The sequence below is a fragment of the Primulina eburnea genome, chromosome 10 (assembly GCF_022965805.1).
Source record: "Primulina eburnea isolate SZY01 chromosome 10, ASM2296580v1, whole genome shotgun sequence".
Taxonomy (NCBI): Eukaryota; Viridiplantae; Streptophyta; class Magnoliopsida; order Lamiales; family Gesneriaceae; genus Primulina; species Primulina eburnea.
The window spans coordinates 16,122,519-16,144,129 of record NC_133110.1 but is presented as its reverse complement, the minus strand read 5'-3'; positions in this window follow the sequence as shown (position 1 = coordinate 16,144,129).

Below are 21,611 nucleotides of genomic sequence, written 5' to 3'. Positions count from 1 at the left end.
CTCTCAGAATCATTTTCACTGACAATCAGCTTGCGCTTGATTGTCTTCTTTTGAGCCTCCTTTCTTGCTTTCTTGACTGATTTGGGAGATCCTTCCGTCCAATTTCCTTCTTCGCCTGAATAAAATGCTCAGGTGATAAGTCCAATTTGGTCTTTGGTGGCTGTACATTTTTACCATTGAAAACTTTGAACTTGGATGATTTCTCAGCAGTATCACCCACTAGCCCCCTCATTTTTAGTAGAAAATTGATTTGCACGGCAAATCCCCGTGACTGCTTTGTTGACTGAAGCATATTTTTCAGAATGGTGAAAATAATATTCCTCCAGTTCACCTTTTTCTCAGCCATGATTACCGTCATGATTTGAAATTTTTCAAGAGTAAGGGCAGCAAATGAACCAGCCTTAGCTAGTATCCCCTTGGCTGAAATATCCGCCAATAGTTGAATTTCTGGTTTAAGTTCTTTCTTGGGATCGGAAACTTTGATTTTCCTACCATCAGCTGACAGTAGAGACTGCATTTCCTCAACATCAAAGGTTTTTACCTCAGAGAAATTGTTAAGCCCGTCAGTAGCCAATTGAAATAGGTCGCCGAAAGATTCTTCAGAAATGATCAGAAACTGACCATTTATAGTAGCAGCGACGTTTCCATCAACAGTAACATAACCATTTGAGTAGAAATCATGAAGCTCTTGTGGATAAAGTTCCTGAGAAGATTGTCCCAGAAACATCTTCAAGCCAGGTGCTTATAGTTTCAAAAAAACTTTCTTGACATTGGCATCATTGACTGATAGAACAGATTCAAAGTTGACAGCCACAACGTTCAAAATATGTGCAGGGATTTGGTTTGCCACTTCTGAGAATTGGAATGCCTGAAATTTTGCAAGGTAAAAGCTCTGAATATGAATTTGCTCTGAAGAGTAAAGTTAGCGTAAGGAGAAACTGAATTGAAGCGGGGAAAGTTACATATATACGTGACTTGTTCAATTTCTAGACACATGTCAGTCCACAAAAATTTGAAAAACGAATGTGTACGTGTGCTAAAAACGTGTGTACTCTTTTACATGGTTCAAGTGGGTCCACGTTGCAAAACACTGTTCATCATTTAATAAAAGCTGACAGTCACGTCATTTGATTTGGAATATAATATGATTAATTAGTTAACTTATATGAGAAAATTAGTTAAATTATTAGCTGAATGATCAGTTGTGAGACTGAATCATTTCAGATGAAAATTCACTAACTACTGTCTTCTCAGTTAACCTCTTAAATCGATATTCCCTCTTAATAAATGCATGTTTAATTTACGAAAGTTTAAACGGCAAAATTCGTGATGTAATAAATCTTATGCTCCAGAAGATCAAACGTCGAGTGCACTGATTACGTCCCTTCAATTGCTTTGATCCTGTTTTATAAATAGAAGTAACAACGTTAGTCTTAACACATTAGCAACTGAATATTTCAAGAGTTAAAATGGCAGGTGCAAGTAGCTCAAAGGTTCCAGATATGGATGACGAGTTTATGGATTTAGCAGTGGAGACCAGAAAGGCTACTATGGAAGATGAAGTCTTCCACAAGGTTCTCCGATTTTGGCAGAAGCTACAAGGTCTTCAGTTCCTTCAGCAGGAAGGAGCAGTTGCCACCCCCGAACGGGTGGCACAAATGAAGAAATATCGGTGGCGTTTGCACGTTGCCGATGAAGTGGATATCTTCACGGATGAAGGTGTCTACCTGCTGATGCTGAAGAAAGAGAAGTGGATCTGAAGCACATAGCTATTTCAGAGGGTTTCCTGAAGACTACCACAGGGGTTTTAACCGGTTGGTTGACCTCTTGGCGGTCTGCTGTTAAAAAAGAAATAAAAAATGTAGGCTCAAATTTTTATAAATAAAATGTTTGTTTGATTTGTCGTTGTCTTTTCCTTTTTGCAAACAAACTGATGTTAAGTGAATATTATGCGACTAAAAATACTTCAACTGAAATGATAATAACTGGCAAATAGTTCTGAGCAATTAACATATTATAACAGACTCAAAAAAAATGGTAATAGCCATGATATAATCAAGTTAAATCAGTTAAACCAAGTATATTGCGAAAATAACAAACCTTAGTCTCGGATAGTGGTTTGGTGAAGATGTCAGCTGCTTGTTGTTCAGTTGAAACATACTCCAGTCTAATGGCTTTCTTCAAGGCATGATCTCTGATGAAGTGATGCCTGACATCTATATGCTTGATTCTTGAGTGAAGAACTAGGTTGTAAGTAATAGCAATCGTGCTAGTATTGTCACAAAATATGGGTGATTCTATAGCAATAACTCTGTAATCTTTTAGTTGTTGCTGGATCCAGAGCAGTTGAGCATTGAAGCTTCTAGCAGCAAGGTATTCTGCTTCAGTTGTGGAAGTAGCTATGGATGTTTGCTTCTTGCTGAACCAAGAGATCTGTAGTGCCCAAATTCAGTACACGTATAACACATGCATTTATTTAATTATTAAAGCATTTACTTAATTTTTAAAGCGAGTCCTAGTAGTGCATGATTTATTTAAATGCATTATTTCAAATTAATTATGTTTATGTGATGCACGTTAAAATTTTCTTCGAGTTTCATGTTTCAGGCGATTATTCGATGCGGGATCGAGGAAAAGACCGGTGACGATTTTAGCAATTTAAAATATGATATATTATTTTAAGTTAAGGATGGGGTATTTTAAATAATTTATTTACTTTTAGAATTTTAAAGCCTTATTTATGTATTTAGTAATTCAAGAGTTTAGAACTTTTAAAATTAATGTGTATTTTACTTTAATTAGGGGAGACTTGTTAAGCTAGTGTTTTAATTGGTGACTAATTATTTAATTAAGCAATATTTTGATCCCCTAATCTAGCCACACATACACACTACACGATTTTCACACTTTTACACACACCTAACACACGCACACACGCACATCGATACACACACACTCACACACATTCAGAATTTTGTTATTTTGAAAAGAAGCAAATCCTAGGGTTCTTGTTCCTAGAGAAGCCGCCCCTCCTCCATCGGATTTCCAGTAAGGTTTTTGTTGATTTTATTGCTAGAAAACGTACCACGCTCGTCCCGGATCAACCTCGCTTCGTTCTTCGCTTCGGTATCCCCGTGTCGGTAAAGTTTATCATCAAAAGGCACGTATAATCTCTCTTTTCTGCGTCGATCATGTCATAGTATATGTTGCGTTGTTTTTATGCGTGAAATCCATGTATGGTGTGTACTAGTTTGAGCAAGAAATTTATCGATGCGTTTTGAAATAGTTTTTAGATCTAAAATCCCGTTTTTCACTGTATTTTGAGTTACCGTGACTTTTCAGTCGAGAATCTGAGATAACTTTCAACGCAGAAGATGTAGAACTTTTTGATACCTTGGATTTGATGTAAAATTGGAATTATTTGGATAACAATTGAGTGAGTTATGGCGTTTTTCGTGGGACTGCTCAAATTGCGACTTTTAAGTAAATTGCGTTATTGAAGTTTTATTGTTGCAGGCTTCGTTGGAGATCGACGGGTGATCACTGCTGCGTATAGGTATATTGTTAATGATGTGGGGATGGTTATTGACAATTCATTTTGTGTCGTTAGGCAATTAGGAGATTGAGTAGTTGTTCATAACCGTTTTGTTGTCAAAGACCGTGTTTACGGGTTTATTCTGTACTTTTAATTGCGTGGTTATTTTGGAGCCGTTTGGAAAGTTAGGTGGAGTTGAGTCAGTGCCATAGTATCCTAGGACGAGTCTCGAAGCGTTGTTCACTGTCGGTGTGATCGAATTTGGGGAGATTAAGTTTCTAAGTCACGGAGTCCAGTTGCTCGGCGCCCGAGCGGTAACTTTTGCCGCCCGAGCGCCATTCTTTCTGTCTGAGTGTTTTTCCCCGTGACCTCGATGCCCGAGCGGAAGTTTGTTACCGCCCGAGCACGGACCCTGCCGCTCGAGCGGTCAAGTTTTACCGCCCGAGCGCCACCCCTTCTGTCCAAATATTTTGTTCTTTCTTCTTTTCAAGTTCTAATAGTGAGTTCATGTCTTTTATGGTTGGGAAATGTTCACACGGCATCTTAGAGTTTGTTTCGGGGTTTGATGTCCTGGTTAGTATGATTAAACGAGGTCAAGTCCCGAGTGATCTAGAATGTCATAAGCTATTTATGCACTTCGGTGGTGAGCTCGAGTACCTACGTCTAATTCATGCAAGATAAGTATTAAAAATTTATGTTAGTATGTGCAGTAGCGACCCCAAATGAGATCCAACGAATCCCTCAACGCCAAGTAAGTATGTTGACGTGCAAGGAAAATATTTTAATTTTTTTGAGGTATGCTAAATGTCTTGTGACCAAATTACGTTTAGGATTGGAAAACATTAAATTATGAACGGGGACTAATCCGCCCGTTAAATTATGAACGAGTTTGGATCGTGATTGGAATGCGTTAAATTATGAACGTGGACAAATCAGCCCGTTAAATTATGAACGGGGATCTCATGTATGTGGCAGTGGATACGTCCATGTCATCCCAGTACTGTGGTTTGTCTGATCAGGCGTTTATTATGTATGGGTCAATTGCTTTGAAACATGCCTCTACGCAAAATGAAGTCATGTATGTTTAAGAATGATCAAGTATGCAAGCATGTTTATGAAAGCTTTTAAGTTATGGCACGTCTATGTATGTATGCAAGTTCAAGTTCATTTCGCAAGTTCAAGCTTCAAGTACGCATGTCCTATTTTAAAGTTGTGTGTGGTTTTATTATGTACTACTTGCTATGCCAGTTTATACGTGCTGAGTCTTTAGACTCACTAGACTTGATCGATGCAAGTGAGGATGATCATGATGAGACGAGGGGTGGGGACCAAGGAGCAGGCTTGGACTGAGCAGAAGGCTAGACCCGAGGACCGCCCACGTTATTTTAAGATTTCAAGCAGGAAAATATTAATACTCTGATTTTATGTTTTGATACGAGATGTTCGGAGCAATCTTTTCTTTTAACAAGATTTTTATTGGTGAATGGATGATGTAGTGACGACCGTATTGATTTTATTTTCGTATTCAAGAAAATTTTAATTTTTTCCGCAAATTTTAAGTAGAAAATAGTACGGTTCGTTACAGTTGGTATCAGAGTGGTGTTCTTGTACAGAGTTATGCCTACTGCCAGTCGCAAGAAGCTCGCGAAGTCACACCTCAAGTCTGTAAGTTTTAAGGTTTCAAATCTATGTTATGTAGTAAGCATTAAGTTCTGATTTCAGCATGTGCATATTTTCAAGTTGTAGTACGTGCATCTTATGTCATTTATATCATGTTCATGCATATCGGGTTTTCGTGTTGGGTAAATTGTTGGAACAGAATGCCTCCTAGACGTGTGGTTGACCGTGAAACAAGGGAAGAGGACGGAGAGGCCCATCATGAGGAGAGGGCCAATCCTCCACCTCCACCTCCAGACATGTAGGCTCAGATGCTTGCTGGTATGACGCAGTTCTTCGTGCAGTTTGCGAGGAACCAAGCCACAGCAGCGGGTGCAGGGGCGAGGCCCCAACCGGAAGCAGTGTACGAGAGGTTCAGAAGAATGAGCCCAAATGAGTTCTCGGGTACCACTGACCTGATGGTAGCTGAAGGATGTATCAAGTCTATTGAGGTAATATTCGACTTTATGGAACTGACTGATGCAAATAGAGTCAGGTGTGCCACGTTCCTTTTGTCAGGGGACGCTAGACTATGGTGGGAGAGCGCATCGGTGGCAGTGAATTTGCGGACTTTGTTCTGGACTGAATTCAAGGAAGTGTTTTTCGCCAAGTACTTCACTGAGGAAGTACGCTCCCGCCTGACCAGGGAGTTTATGACACTGAGGCAGGGGGATAGCAGCGTGGCAGCTTTTTTCAGAAAGTTTGAGAAGGGTTGTTACTTCGTACCCCTCATTTCGGAAGATGTCCAGGCAAAGCTGAGACATTTTATGGATGGTTTTCGGCCGATCTTGTGGCGTGATGTAAGGGTAGCTGGCCCTACTACACACGCAGTTGCCGTTTCGAGGGCTTTGGCGGCAGAGCAAGACCAGCGAGATATTGAGGCTGACAGGTTGGGCAAGAGGCTCTACCAGGCACCACCGCAGCCGCAGCATCAGCACCAGCATCAGCGACCCCAGCACAAAAGGCCTTACCAAGGGCCACCAAGAAAGAAACCTTATCAGGGACCACCGAAGGGCAAAGGTCCAGTTCAGAAGCAAGGGGCACCTCAGAAGCCCGTTATTTTCCCAGTGTGTCCTCAATGCAATCGCCAGCATTCGGGACAGTGTTTGTATGGGTCGGGCAAGTGTTTCAAATGTGGAGCCAGTGACCACATGCTGAAGGAGTGCCCGCAGTGGAAGCAACCAACGCAAGGGAGAGTTTTCGCCATGCATGCTCAGGAGGCGAACCCAGACACTACACTACTGACAGGGAGTATTTTTGTTAAGAGACTAGCCACAACGGCACTGATAGATTTAGGAGCCACTCACTCCTTTATCTCGGAGACTTTTGCTAATCATCTGGACATCAAGTCCATTGGCCTAGACATAAATTTTTCGGTGACAGTCCCATCCGGGGAAGAGCTGTTAGCAACTAGTGTGATCAGAGATATCGATCTGGAATTACAGGGCCATCTAGTATATGCAGATTTGATTCTACTGCCGATGCCAGAGTTCGACATTATTTAAGGAATGGACTGGCTGGCGAGGAACAGAGTTCTGATTGATTTCCAGAAGAGGTCAGTATTGGTTAGACCGCCGGGCATGGAACAGTTCCTTTTTGAACCAGCCAGATGGAGAAGTTTCCCTCGCATGATCTCTTGCATGCAGGCTAGGAGAGTGATTTCCAAGGGGTGTCAGGCCTTCTTGGCCAGCATTATTTCGCACCTAACATACCCACTCCGTCTTTATCAAAGGTGTCAGTAGTCAGAGAATTCCCAGACATATTTCCTGATGACGTCACAGCCTTCCACCAGAGAGAGAGGTGGAGTTTGCAATCGATCTTATGCCAGGCACAGTGCCAATCTCTAAGGCACCGTATCGATTAGCTCAAGATGAAATGTTAGAACTCAAGCAACAAATTCAGGAGCTTCTCGACAAGGAGTTTATTCGCCCTAGCTTCTCACCGTGGGGCGCACCCGTGCTCTTTGTAAAGAAAAAAGATGGGAGTATGAGGTTGTGCATCGATTACCGAGAGCTGAACAAGGTAACAATAAAGAACAAGTACCCACTTCCTAGGACTGGAGACTTGTTTGATCAGTTGCAGGGAGCTACAGTGCTCTCTAAGATAGATCTTCGATCAGGGTATCACCAGCTGAAGGTTAAGATGCAGATGTTCACAAAACACCCTTCAGGACCAGATACGGGCGTTACGTGTTCTTAGTAATGCCCTTCGGATTGACGAACGCCCCAGCTATTTTCATGGACCTCATGAGCCGAGTATTCCAGCCTTACTTAGACCAATTCGTCATAGTTTTCATTGACGATATTCTCATATACTCAAAGAGCCATGAGGAGCATAGCCGGCATTTGATGACGGTGTTGCAGGTTTTGCAGAGTCGCAAGTTATTTGAGAAGTTCAGTAAGTGCGAGTTTTGGTTGCAGAAAGTAGCATTTTTGGGGCATATAGTGTCTAGCAGTGGTGTTGAAGTGGATCCAGCAAAGGTAGCAGCCGTTAAGGAATGGGTTGAGCCAAAGAATGCATCAGAGATCCGCAGTTTTCTGGGTTTAGCCGGTTACTACCGTAAGTTCATTCGGGGATTTTCATCCATAGCAGTGCCACTCACTTCACTGACCAAGAAGAATGCTAAATTCGTGTGGAGTGATGAATGTCAGAAGAGCTTCAATATTTTGAAGCAAGATCTTATTTCGGCGCCAGTGCTAGCCATGCCGACAGGGCAAGGTGAATTTGTGCTTTATACCGATGCATCTAAGCTCGGATTAGGCGCAGTGTTGATGCAGTAAGGCCGGGATATAGCTTATGCTTCTAGGCAGTTGAAGGTGCATGAGAAGAACTACCCGACGCATGATTTAGAATTAGCCGCAGTCGTCTTTGCGTTGAAGATTTGGAGACACTACTTGTATGGCGAGAAGTGTCAGATTTTCACTGACAACAAAAGTCTGAAATATTTCTCACGCGGAAGGAGCTGAACATGAGACAGAGAAGGTGGTTGGAACTGGTGAAAGACTATGATTGCAAGATAAGCTACCATCCGGGAAAAGCTAATGTTGTGGCAGATGCCTTGAGCAGGAAAGTTGCAGTCATAGCTCAGTTATCATTGCATAGACCTCTTCAGTCTGAGATTCAGAGGTTTGGTTTGGAAGTTTATCGTGAGGGCAGAGCACCAAGGTTGTCTAATCTGACAATCCAGTCTTCTCTGCTAGACCGTATACAGACAGGGCAGTCTTCAGATGAGCAATTACTGAAATGGAGACAGAAAGAAGAAGCCAAGGGCAGTGTTCTTTACACAGTAGCAGATGGAATTGTGAGATACAGAGGCAGAATGTGGGTGCCTAGTGTTGATTCGATCAGACAGGATATTCTGTCAGAGGCGCATGCATCTCCGTATTCAATTCACCCAGGAGGTACCAAGATGTACAAGGACCTGCAGATTTTATATTGGTGGCCAGGGATGAAGAGAGACATCCGCAGGTTTGTGTCTGAATGCCTTACTTGTCAGCAGGTGAAGGCAGAACATCAGAGGCCAGCGGGATTGGTTAAGCCACTCCCCATCCCAGAGTGGAAATGGGAGAACATCACGATGGACTTCGTCGTTGGATTGCCTAGATCAGTCAGAGGCTTTAATGCCATTTGGGTTATTGTGGATCGACTCACGAAGTCAGCGCACCTTTTGCCAGTGAAGACGACTTTCTCCATGACGCAGTACGCGGAGTTTTATATCAGGGAGATAGTCCGTTTACATGGGTTCCTAGTTTTGATTGTGTGCGACAGGGACCCGAGTTTTACGTCGTCCTTTTGGAAGAGCTTACATGCAGCCATGGGGACAAAGTTGCTGTTCAGTACAGCTTTTCACCCGCAGACAGATGGCCAGTCTGAGCGAGTGATTCAGATTTTAGAAGATTTTTTGAGAGCCTGTATGATCAATTTCCAGGGAACTTGGGAATCAAATTTATCTCTAGTGGATTTTACCTATAACAACAGTTTCCAAGCATCTATAGGTATAGCCCCATACGAGGCGTTATACGGACGGAAGTGCAGATCACCAGTTCATTGGAATGAGGTTGTTTAGAGAGCAGAACTTGGCTCAGAGATAGTTCAGCAGACTGCAGATGTGGTGCTCAAGATTCGAGACAGAATGAAGACCGCCCAGAGTCGCCAAAAGAGTTATGCTGATAAGAGAATGAGGGATCTCGAGTTTGCCGTTGGTGATCACGTTTTTGTGAAGATTGCACCCATGAAGAGTGTTATGAGATTTGGGAAGAGAGGTAAGCTGAGTCCGATGTTTATTGGACCGTTCGAGATTTTGGACAGAGTTGGGACATTAGCTTATCGTGTAGCCCTTCCGCCGAATCTGGCCGAGGTACACAATGTTTTCCACGTCTCCATGCTGAGGAAGTACGTTGCGAAGCCTTCGCACATTCTGAGTTATGAGCCGTTGCAACTTGCTCCAGATCTGTCATATGAGAAAAGACCCGTTCAAATCCTAGACAGACAGGAGCGTAGACTTCGGAAATGGGTGACTAAGCTAATCAAAGTCCAGTGGCTAAACCAATCAGTGGAAGAAGCCACTTGGGAGTCGGAAGCAGATATGAGACTTCGTTACCCAGAATTGTTCGGTAAGATTTAATTTCGAGGACGAAATTTTTATAAGTGGGGGAGGAACTGTAGTGCTCAAATTCAGTACACGTATAACCCATGCATTTATTTAATAATTAAAGCATTTACTTAATTTTTAAAGCGAGTCCTAGTAGTGAATGATTTATTTAAATGCATTATTTCAAATTAATTATGTTTATGTGATTCACGTTAAAACGTTCTTCGAGTTTCATGTTTCAGGCGATTATTCGAGACGGGATCGAGGAAAAGACCGGTGACGATTTTAGCAATTTAAAATATGGTATTTTATTTTAATGATGGGGTATTTTAAATAATTTATTTACTTTTAGCATTTTAAAGCCTTATTTATATATTTAGTAATTCAAGAGTTTAGAACTTTTAAAATTAATGTGTATTTTACTTTAATTAGGGGAGACTTGTTAAGCTAGTGTTTTAATTGGTGACTAATTATTTAATTAAGCAATATTTTAATCCCCTAATCTAGCCACACACACACACACTACACGATTTTCACACTTTTACACACACCTAACACACGCACACCGATACATACACACTCACACACATTCAGAATTTTGTTATTTTGAAAAGAAGCAAAACCTAGGGTTCTTGTTCCTAGAGCAGCCGCCCCTCCTCCATCGGATTTCCAGCAAGGTTTTTGTCGACTTTATTGCTAGAAAATGTACCACGCTCGTCCCGATCAACCTCGCTTCGTTTTTCGCTTCGGTATCGTCGTGTCGGTAAAGTTTATCATCAAAAGGCACGTATAATCTCTCTTTTCTGCGTCGATCATGTAATAGTATGTGTTGCGTTGTTTTATGCATGAAATCCATGTATGGTGTGTAGTAGCTTGAGCAAGAAATTTATCGACGCGTTTTGAAATAGTTTTTAGATCTAAAATCCCGTTTTTCACTGTATTTTGAGTTACTGCGACTTTTCAGTCGAGAATCATAGATAACTTTCGATGTAAAAAATGTAGAACTTTTTGATACCTTCGATTTGATATAAAATTCGAATTATTTGGATAAAAATTGAGTGAGTTATGGCATTTTTCGTGGGACTGCTTAAATTATGACTTTTACGTAAATTGTGTTCTTGAAGTTTTATTGTTGCAGGCTTCGTCGGAGATCGACGGGTGATCGCTGCTGCATATAGGTATATTTTTAATGATGTGGGGATGGTTATTGACAATTCATTTCGTGTCATGAGGCACTTGGGAGATTGAGTAGTCGTTCATAACCGTTTTGTTGTCAAAGACCGTGTTTACGGGTTTATTGTGTACTTGTAATTGCGTGGTTGTTTTGGAGACGTTTGGAAAGTTAGGTGGAGTCGAGTTAGTGCCATAGTATCCTAGTATGAGTCTCGAAGCGTTGTTCACTGTCGGTGTGATCGAATTTGGGGAGATTAAGTTTCTAAGTCGCGGAGTCCAGTTGCTCGGCGCCCGAGCGGTAACTTTCGCCGCCCGAGCGCCATTCTTTCTGTCCGAGTGTTTTTCCCCGTGACCTCGGTGCCCGAGCGGAATTTTGTTACCGCCCGAGCACGGACCCTGCCGCTCGAGCGGTCAAGTTTTACTGCCCGAGCGCCACCCCTTCTGTCCAAATATTTTGTTCTTTCTTCTTTTCAAGTTCTAATAGTGAGTTCATGTCTTTTATGGTTGGGAAATGTTCACACGGCATCTTAGAGTTTGTTTCGGGGTTTGATGTCCTGGTTAGTATGATTAATCGAGGTCAAGTCCCGAGTGATCTAGAATGTCATAAGCTATTTATGCACTTCGGTGGTGAGCTCGAGTACCTACGTCTAAGTCATGCTAGATAAGTTTTAAAAATTTATGTTAGTATTCTCAGTAGCGGCCCCAATTGAGATCCAACGAATCCCTCAACGCCAAGTAAGTATGTTGACGTGCAAGGAAAATATTTTAATTTTTTTGAGGTATGCTAAATGTTTTGTGACCAAATTACGTTTAGGATTGGAAAGTATTAAATTATGAACGGGGACCAATCCGCCCGTTAAATTATGAACGGTTTTGGATCGTGATCGGAAAGCGTTAAATTATGAACGTGGACCAATCAGCCCGTTAAATTATGAACGGGGATCTCATTTATGTGGCAGTGGATACGTCCCTGTCATCCCAGTACTGTGGTTTGTCTGATCAGGCGTTTATTATGTATGGGTCACTTGCTTTGAAACATGCCTCTATGCAAAATGAAGTCATGTATGTTTAAGAATGATCAAGTATGCAAGCATGTTTATGAAAGTTTTTAAGTTATGGCACGTCTATGTATGTATGCAAGTTCAAGTTCATTTCTCAAGTTCAAGCTTCAAGTACGTATGTCCTATTTTAGAATTGCGTGTGGTTTTATTATGTACTACTTGCTATTCCAGTTTATACGTGTTGAGTCTTTAGACTCACTAGACTTGATCGATGCAGGTGAGGATGATCATGATGAGACGAGGGGTGGGGACCAAGGAGAAGGCTTGGACTGAGCAGAAGGCTAGACCCGCAGACCGCCCACGTTATTTTAAGATTTTAAGCAAGAAAATATTAATACTCTGATTTTATGTTTTGATACGAGATGTTCGGAGCAATCTTTTCTTTCAACAAGATTTTTATTGGTGAATGGATGACGATGTAGTGACGACCGTATTGATTTTAATTTCGTATTCAAGAAATTTTTTAAATTTTTCGCAAATTTTAAGTAGAAAATAGTACGGTTCGTTACAAGATCAGTCTGTCTCCTAAAAACTGACATGATCCACTGGTGCTTTTACGATCTAGCTTACATCATGCATAATCTGCATCTGAATATCCTACTAAATTGAATGAAGAGTCTTTAGAGTACCATAACCCAACATTTGGCGTGCCTTTAATATATTTTAAAATATGTTTGGCAGTTGAAAAATGAGATTGCTTAGGATTTGATTGAAATCTAGGACACATACAGACATCAAATACAATATCAGGACGACTGACAGTTAGGTACAATAATGAACCTATTAAACCTCTGTAGAGTGACATCTCAACTGATATTCTCCCTTGACCACTGTCCAGTTTTACTGATGAATTCATGGGAGTACTTGCAGCTGAACATGATTTCATGCCAAATTTCTTGACCAACTACTTTGTATATTTAGTTTGACTGGTGAAAATACCAGTCTCCAGTTTCTTCACTTGCAGTCAAAGGAAAAATGTCAGTTCACCCATCATGCTCATCTCAAATTTTTCCTGCATCAACTTAGCAAATTTCTCGCATAATTTGGGGTTAGTTGATCCAAATATGATATCATCAACATAAATTTGCACAAGTAAAATATGATCATTCTTAGAAAAATTTGAACAGAGTCTTGTCAACTGATCCAACGGTAAAATCATGATCAGTTAAGAACTTTGAGAGTGTCTCATACCAAGCTCTTGGGGCTTGTTTAAGACCATATAGAGCTTAGGTAAAATGATATACATGATCAGGAAAAGAGTGATTGATAAAACCTGGAGTTTGTTCAACATAGACTTCTTCTGGCAATTGACCATTCAGGAATGCACTCTTTACGTCCATCTGATAGACTTTAAAATTCTTGAATGATGCATAGGCAAGAAATATTCGGATTGCCTCCAGTCTTGCAACTGGTGCATATGTTTCATCGTAATCTATTCATTATTCTTGCATGTATCCTTGTGCTACTAGCCTTGCTTTGTTGCGCACAACTGGCCCATCTTTGTTTAGTTTGTTCCTATACACCCATTTTGTTCCTATAATAGTTTTTTAGACTGGTTTTGGAACGAGGTTCCAGATTTTGTTATGGGTAAACTGATTTAGTTCATATTGCATAGCATTTATCCAGTTAGGATCAGCAAGGGCCTCGTCAGTTTTCTTTGGTTCCAATTGCAAGACAAATGCGGAATGAATAAATAATTTGAGCATTTGATTTCTTGGTCTTACCGGGTCATAAGGATTACCTATCACCAATTCTGGTGGATATGATTTCTTCAATCTGAGTTCAGTGTTTGCTTCTTCCATATCAGCAACTGCTTCTGTTGGCAACTAAATATTATCTATTTGCTCCACCAACTGATTATCAGGAGCAGGTTCCTGTTCAAAAATTTGATCTAATATCTCTGGTTCAGGAGTTTGAAGGATATTTCGATTGATATGATTTTCTTCTTCATTATCATCCTCCAAACAGATCTCTGTAAATCGATCAACTAGCTCAACTGGATCAGTTGGCTTATCAGTTAGTACAGTTTCATAAAAAACAACATGGATAGATTCTTCAACATTTAAAGAATTTTTATTAAAGACTCTATATGCGTTGCTAACTGAAGAATATCCAAGAAATATTCCCTCTGCAGATTTAGCATCAAAGGCTTTTAAATTTGTTTTATCATTATCAAGAATAAAACATCTGTAGCCAAATATTTTGAAGTAAGAAACCGCACTTTTTCTTCCATGCCAGATCTTATATGATGTTTTCACATGATTTTTGTTAATCATTGATCTGTTCTGAGTATAAAACGCAGTATTTACTGCTCCAGTCCAAAACTTTTGAGAAATACCAGAATCAGCAAGCATTGTTCTAGCAGCTTCTTTGAGGGTCCGATTTCTTCTCTCAGCTACACCATTTTTTTGAGGTGTCCTAGCTGCTGAAAGCTCATGCTTGATTCCAGCATTTTCTAGAAAAGTTGAAAGATTTTGATTGATGAATTCAGTCTCTCTATCAGATCTTATTCGATCAATCCCAACTGATTTTTCATTTAAAAGTCTTTTGAAGAGCTTAATCAGTTGTGCAACAGTTTAGTCTTTTGATTTGAGAAAAATTACCCAAGTAAATATTGAAAAATCATCCACAACAACTAGGGTGTATTTCATTCCCCCTAAACTCATGACTGGTATTGGACAAAAGATCCATGTGCAATAGTTTTAAGCATCGATAAGATGATTTACAGCCTCGGTTTTTGAATGAGGATCTTACTTGTTTTCCAAATTGACATGCTGAACAAATTTTGTCTTTTGAAAAATCTATTTTGGGCAGACCAGTTACAAGTTCGTGGTTACTCAGATAGGCAATAGATTTAAATTTTAAGTGGTTCAATCTGTTATACCATAACCAGTGTTTGGAAGATTTGGAAGCAATAAAACTGACTGGTGCCTAAGGTTGTTAAGTCCAACTGACTTTGTAAGTATTACCACAATGATTTCCAGTTAGAATGACCTCATCAGTTGGGTCTCTAACTAAACACGAGTGTCTGTCAAATTGAACTGAAAAATTGTTGTCGCATAACTGACTGATGTTTATCAAGTTATACTTCAAATTCTCCACTAGCAAAACATCTTTAATTGTAAAGTTACCATGGATAAGCTTACCCTTACCCACAGTTTTATATTTGGAGTTGTCTCCAAAACTGATGTTTGGTCCAGTATATTTGATCAGTTGAGATAGCAAATTTGCATCTCCTTTCATATGTCGTGAACATCCACTGTCCAGATACCAAGTTGATTCTCTTATTGTACCTGTTACCTGCCATCACACACAACATATAATCTTGGTACCCATATTTATTTGAGTCCTAAACTGATTAGTCCCTTAGGAACCCAGACTTGAATCAGTCTAACTGATTTCCCCGTTGTTGTGTTCCAAATGGTCTATCTCGAATTTTTAGCAGTATGTGTGGGATGTGAGGATGAAGCAGTATGAATTATTTCTTTTTTCAACCGATTGTTCTTTTGATATCATTTTTGAACTGGCTTACTATTGTAGTAGTTGTGATAGCCATTCCTTGAGTGCTGACTTTTGTAACTGAATCGTTTATGAGACCAGTTTTTTGTATCAGTTGAACTCTCTGAGCTATATCCAACACCATGTCGTTTGCCCTTGTTCTTATTCTCAGTCAATTGAACAGTTGGTTTACTCGGTTCTGAATGTTCATTTACCTTGGTTGACTTTACAAAGGTAATGTATTTTCCTTTGTTATTATTCAACCTTGGCTGAGTATCACTTGCAGAGTTTTCAACATGACTTTCAAAACCTAAACCAGTTTTATCAGCAGCTGATTTTTGAGCATTCTGCATTTCAGTTAATGTAATTGAGGACTTGTTCCAAGCTTGAATTAGTTCATAATTTTTTGAAATCTCATTTTTCAACTGACATATCAAAGATTGGTTCTCGATTAGTTCAGCGTTTCGCTTAGCAATCTCCCCTTTTAAATTTAACACTTCAGCTGACTTATCACTTTCAGTTTTGTTATCATTGGGATCATTTTGCTCAGCTTTGATCTTTTCAAATGATCGAGCAAGTTTATGATACTCATTTACCATTTCTTGCAAGGTGGCAATGAGTTCCTCGCGAGTGAAATTAGTAGAGCTAAAATCAAATATCTGTTCATTTGCTGAATCCAGTTCAGCATCGTCTGCCATCAAGAATTTTACTTCCTCTTCATCATCACTTGAGCTGCTTGGGCTTTCTGATTCTGACTCATCACTTTCAGTTTCAATCCATTTTGATTTGCTCTCCTCAGCTAAAAGCACCACAAGCTTTTTCTTGAATGACTTCTTGTCATCTCTGGTCCTTGTTTTGTACTCAAAGGGCTTCTTTCCCTTATTAGTTGATACTCAACTGTCCTTCTTTGGCTTAGGTCAGTCTGCTATGAAATGAATAGATTTGCCACAGTTGTAGCAAACATATGATTCTTCTTTGAAATTGTTTCTCTGGTATGGCTTTTGGAAGTTTCCTTGATTTTTTTCTCATAAACCTTCCAAATTTTTTGACAAAAAATGACATTTGCATCATTTCTTAGATGATCAACAGACTTGTCAGCTAAACCAGTTGGTTCCAGTCTGACAACAGTTAAAGCAGTTGTGGCAGTTGATACAGAAGGCTCTCCTTCTCTAGTTTGTAGCTCAAACTCATAAGCCTTCAGATCAGCAAATAGATCATGTAATTCAACTTTGTTAAGATCTTTTGATTCACGCATAGCCATGGTCTTGACATCCCACTCTTTGGGAAGACCTCTTACTACTTTCAGTGCCACTTCTTTATTTGAATACACTTTTCCAAGTTCATTCAGTTTACTGATGATGCAGCTGATTGTTTCATCATACTCGTGCATAGACTCTCCTGCTTTCATCTTGATATTATCAAATCTTTGAACAGCAACAGACAACTTGTTCTCCATGGTTTGTTCATTTCCTTCACACAGTTGAATAAGTTTTTCCCATATCTCTTTGGTCGTTTTGCACATTTTAATTTTGCTGAACGTGACTTTGTCTAGTGTTTTGTATAAAATGTCCTTGGCCACATTATCCAAGTTTGCTTTCTTTTGTCTTCGGTTGTCCACTAATCTCTGGGCTTTTCTATTCTGTGAGGTGCCCCGTCAGTGATGGCAACTGTAGTGTTTGCTTTTAAAATCTTCATTGTACAGTCAGTGATGACATACCATCACTGACTAGTTCCAACTGATCTTAACTGACTAGTTCCAACTGATCAGTCAGTTGAAAAAGTAGATTCAGTTCGACTGATCTCAGTTGCTTTAAATAACCAACACAATAGACTTATGTTTGACAACTGTCAGTTCGTGTGTTCGTGATCAGTTAGTCCAGTAGATTCAATCTCTTAATTTGTCAAATCACCGAAATAAAGTTTCCAACAAGAGGTGACGTAGGAGTGATTGAAATCTCCGAACATCCGTAAAATATTGTGTGTTCTTATTTCATTTTTATTTTATCTATCAGTCGGTTTTTTTCTGCACTATTACTGTTAACTGATTGATATCGACTGACAAGATTCTCGAGTTTCAGTTTATCATTAAACTGACTCATCAATATTCGAAAGGGTTGTGGAAATCGTCAGGGTTTATAAAACTCCCCCTCCTCCTTCTAAACACTCATTCACTCTGAAAAGTCTGCCCTTTTTATTGCTTAAAAGCACTCCCCCTCCTCCTTCTAAACACTCAATTTTCGGCCATATACATAACCCTCATGAAAATAATTTAATAAAATATTTTACCCTTTAAAATAAAACATCATCCAACTATCATTTTAAAAATCAAGTGAAATAGTCATAAAATGAAATCGTCGCATGTTTTACCTGACCTAAAAAGCAATAAATAAAATATAGCTCATACTAAACCTTTCAAAAATCTCTCAAAAAGCATAAATAAATAGTCTTAAAATCGTTAACTAAATCATGAATCATAAATCATAAATGCAGAAAAAGTATAATCGCTGGTCCTCGGGTTGTGTGCACCGACAGTCCAGTAAAATCACCAATCAAGTCCTCCCTCAAACTCACATGCATCCATCACACCTAGTGAGTCTAAAGACTCAACGCAACATAATCTTTATAACAAATAATACACATAAAACCACATGTAACAGTGAAAATACTTTTACGTAAAAAAACTTTTTTCATGACATTCAAACATAAACTTTAACTTTTTCCTTTTTCCTCAACATGACATAAAACCTTTAACATGATCATAAACATTTTCCTTTTCCTTTTTTCCTCAACATGACATAACATAAAACATTGTCCATGCTCATAAACATTTTTCCTTTTTCTTTTCCTTTTTCTTTTCAGATCGTTAATTGTGACTTTCATAAAACCTTAAAAAGTCGATGGATCCATCTACATGAAACCACAGTGCTAGGCGGCGGGAGACACTAGCAACACTCTCACCAATCAACTGGGCCCTCGCCTATCCTTTTTCGAATAGAAATACGATCGTCGGGTTTTCCTCTGGGGCCTTTTCCCATAAATGGGCTCTCACTAGGGCCTTTTCCCCTCACGATATTCCCATTCTTACCGTTACCACATACCGTTGCCTCATATTCGTAATGATGCAAATACGATCGTCGGGCTCCCACTAGGACCGTCGCCCTCACGATATCTCCAACATTATCAAATTAGTCACAATTACTTCACTTCCTTCAACGTTTACATTCTCATCACTTTATAAAATTGTGCATAACATATATTTTTATTTTTGAAACCAAGCATGCAACATGTCATTTAAATGTCTTCCTTAAATCATAAAAATCCCATGGACATTTAAAAATCATAATTTAATCATGAACATTTCATAAACATTTAAAATAATCATAATATCATAAAACCAACATTTAGAGCACTGCCATGACGTTTATAATTTTAGGTGTGAAAAGACCGTTTTACCCCTAGACGTAAAATTTCCCTTTTTTCACATTTTCTTAATTTCATTGACTCTAACAAGTCCCCAAATAATTATTTAAGCCTACATGAATTTATCCATATTTTTATTTAGCTTAAATTGAGCACTTTAATTTATTCTTTAAATAAGACATATAAACGCGTTTTAATCTCGAATTGAACCAAAACTTAATATAAAATTCCCAAATTAAAAACTTAGACTTATAGTAATTATTTAAGCTTAAAACTAATTTTTCATGATTTTATAAGGCTTAAAACTATGCTTTTCAATTAACTCGTTAATTAGCATTTCGTGCGGCGATTAAATCACGAATAAATCCAAAACTCGTTATTTTGACCCCAAATTTTAAACATAGCATTTTTAATAATTATTCTACCCTTCCAACTCATGAGAAACACCCGTGGACCCATGAATTCAATTTTTGTTCTTTAGTTTTTGAAATTGACACCCTAACGAACCACCTGAGCCAACTCCCAATTTACTCGAGCCACACCCGAGCCAACTCGAGCCAAACCCAAACCAACCTGCCTAGGGACCATACTGACCAAGCCCAAGCCACTAAACCTAGCCCAGGCTCGCCCAAACCCTGCTCGAAACCGATCCCAAATCTGTGAGCGTGTGTGGGTGAGACTCCTTGAACTTCTAGGACTCCTAACCCAACTAGGACACTTCCAGCTGAGCCACCACCCAGCCCACCTGACCCTAACCTTCCCTAGACCACACCCAGACCCTGCCCAGACCAGCCCACACCCTACAACCCAAGCTGCGAACCTCTGGACTCAAGGACACCAACCTGCGTGTTTTCTGGCATCCTCACTTTTCCTTCCTTCTCTCGAGCCATCAGCCAGCCAACCCACACCAGCCCCTGGTACGACCCTAGGCCCTCTACCTTAGACCCCATAGGACCCACCTGGCTCGCCCCCAAGCCAGCTGCAAGCCCAATACTTCCCGTCCAGCTTCTGCGCGCTGTTGCACCTCACTCTGCGCGGCTTCCCCCTAAAACTCAAGGGTGGGGCTAGGACTCCTCTCCAGCCCTTGGCCACGAGTTCTAGTGTGAGGCCCGGGGCCGAAGAGGACGGGGGGTGAACGCCGGTGCCATCAGTTGCACGGACAATGAGCGGCTCCTGGCAGGCTTCTAGGTGAAGGGAACATGAATGAACCGACCCACACGGGAATGAGAGGGATTCCGAGACTGGGCTGTAATGGACTGAACAGTTGAAGAGGGCTTAAAAGATTTGATTGGTACTACTCATATCACGAAGGTGCATCTTCTTTTCGGTAGCTTATCACATAAGAACTCTAAAGTTAAGCGTGCTTGACTTGGAGCAATTTTGGGATGGGTGACCTCCTGGGAAGTTTCTCAGGGTGCGTGTGAGTGAGGACATAAGCACGCTGGAAAGACCCGTCTTGATACAGTGAGGACAGTCGTCAAATCTGGGGCGTTACAAGTGGTATCAGAGCCGACCTCTCTTAGTACGGTGTGGTTCGGGGACGAACCAAGCGGAAGCTGGTGGGCATGTGAGGCCCGGGGCCGAAGAGGGCGGGGGGTGAACGCCGGTGCCATCAGTTGCACGGATAATGAGCGGCTTCTGGCAGGCTTCTAGGTGAAGGGAACATGAATGAACCGACCCACACGGGAATGAGAGGGATTCCGAGACTGGGCAATGTAATGGACTGAACAGTTGAAGAGGGCTTAAAAGATTTGATTGGTACTACTCATATCACGAAGGTGCATCTTCTTTTCGGTAGCTTATCACATAAGAACTCTAAAGTTAAGCGTGCTTGACTTGGGGCAATTTTGGGATGGGTGACCTCCTGGGAAGTTTCTCAGGGTGCGTGTGAGTGAGGACATAAGCACGCTGGAAAGACCCGTCTTGATACAGTGAGGACAGTCGTCAAATCTGGGGCGTTACATCTAGCATGGCTAGGACTCCTTACCAGCCCCTAACCGAGACCCAGCTGTGACCCAAGCTAGGCCATGCATCGATATTCCCTTAAACCGAGCCCCATGATCAAGACGTTCCGATTTCGGTCCCGACTTGTTTCTATTATCGTTCGTGGCATGTTGTGTAGTTCTAGGACTCCTTAAACTCGTGTAAAACATTCATAGAACACATCCTAATCATGGCAGCCCTTTCTAGCACATATAAATCATGTTTTGGAACACAATCAAGCTTTAAAAAAATTCATGAAGATGCATGAACGAAAATGTTAAGGGTGCAACTTGTTTTTCATTCAAAGCTCAATTAAATAAATACTATAGTGTGATAGATGAGTAAAAGGAGAATTATGGCGTGCCTTTGGGTTATATACGCACGAAAAACCATTGACGTCGAAGAACGGATCGAAACCTTGGCTAACCTTCCCTTGAACTCCTTCGAAAACCCTTCCAAGTGTTGTGTGTGTTGTGTGTCTTTGGGGAGAGTTTTCTGAATTGAAAAGTGGGAGGCGTGAGTTGTGATGCATGGTTTAGGGTTTAGAACAAATTAAATAAGCCAATTAAATTAAGCCCATTAGTCTCAATTAGGATTTAATTAAATCATAAAAATGGTTTGATAAAAATAGGTTGGTGAATCTAATAGCCGGGTTACTTAAATTTCGTATTTTAGTTGAAAAACCAACACAGAT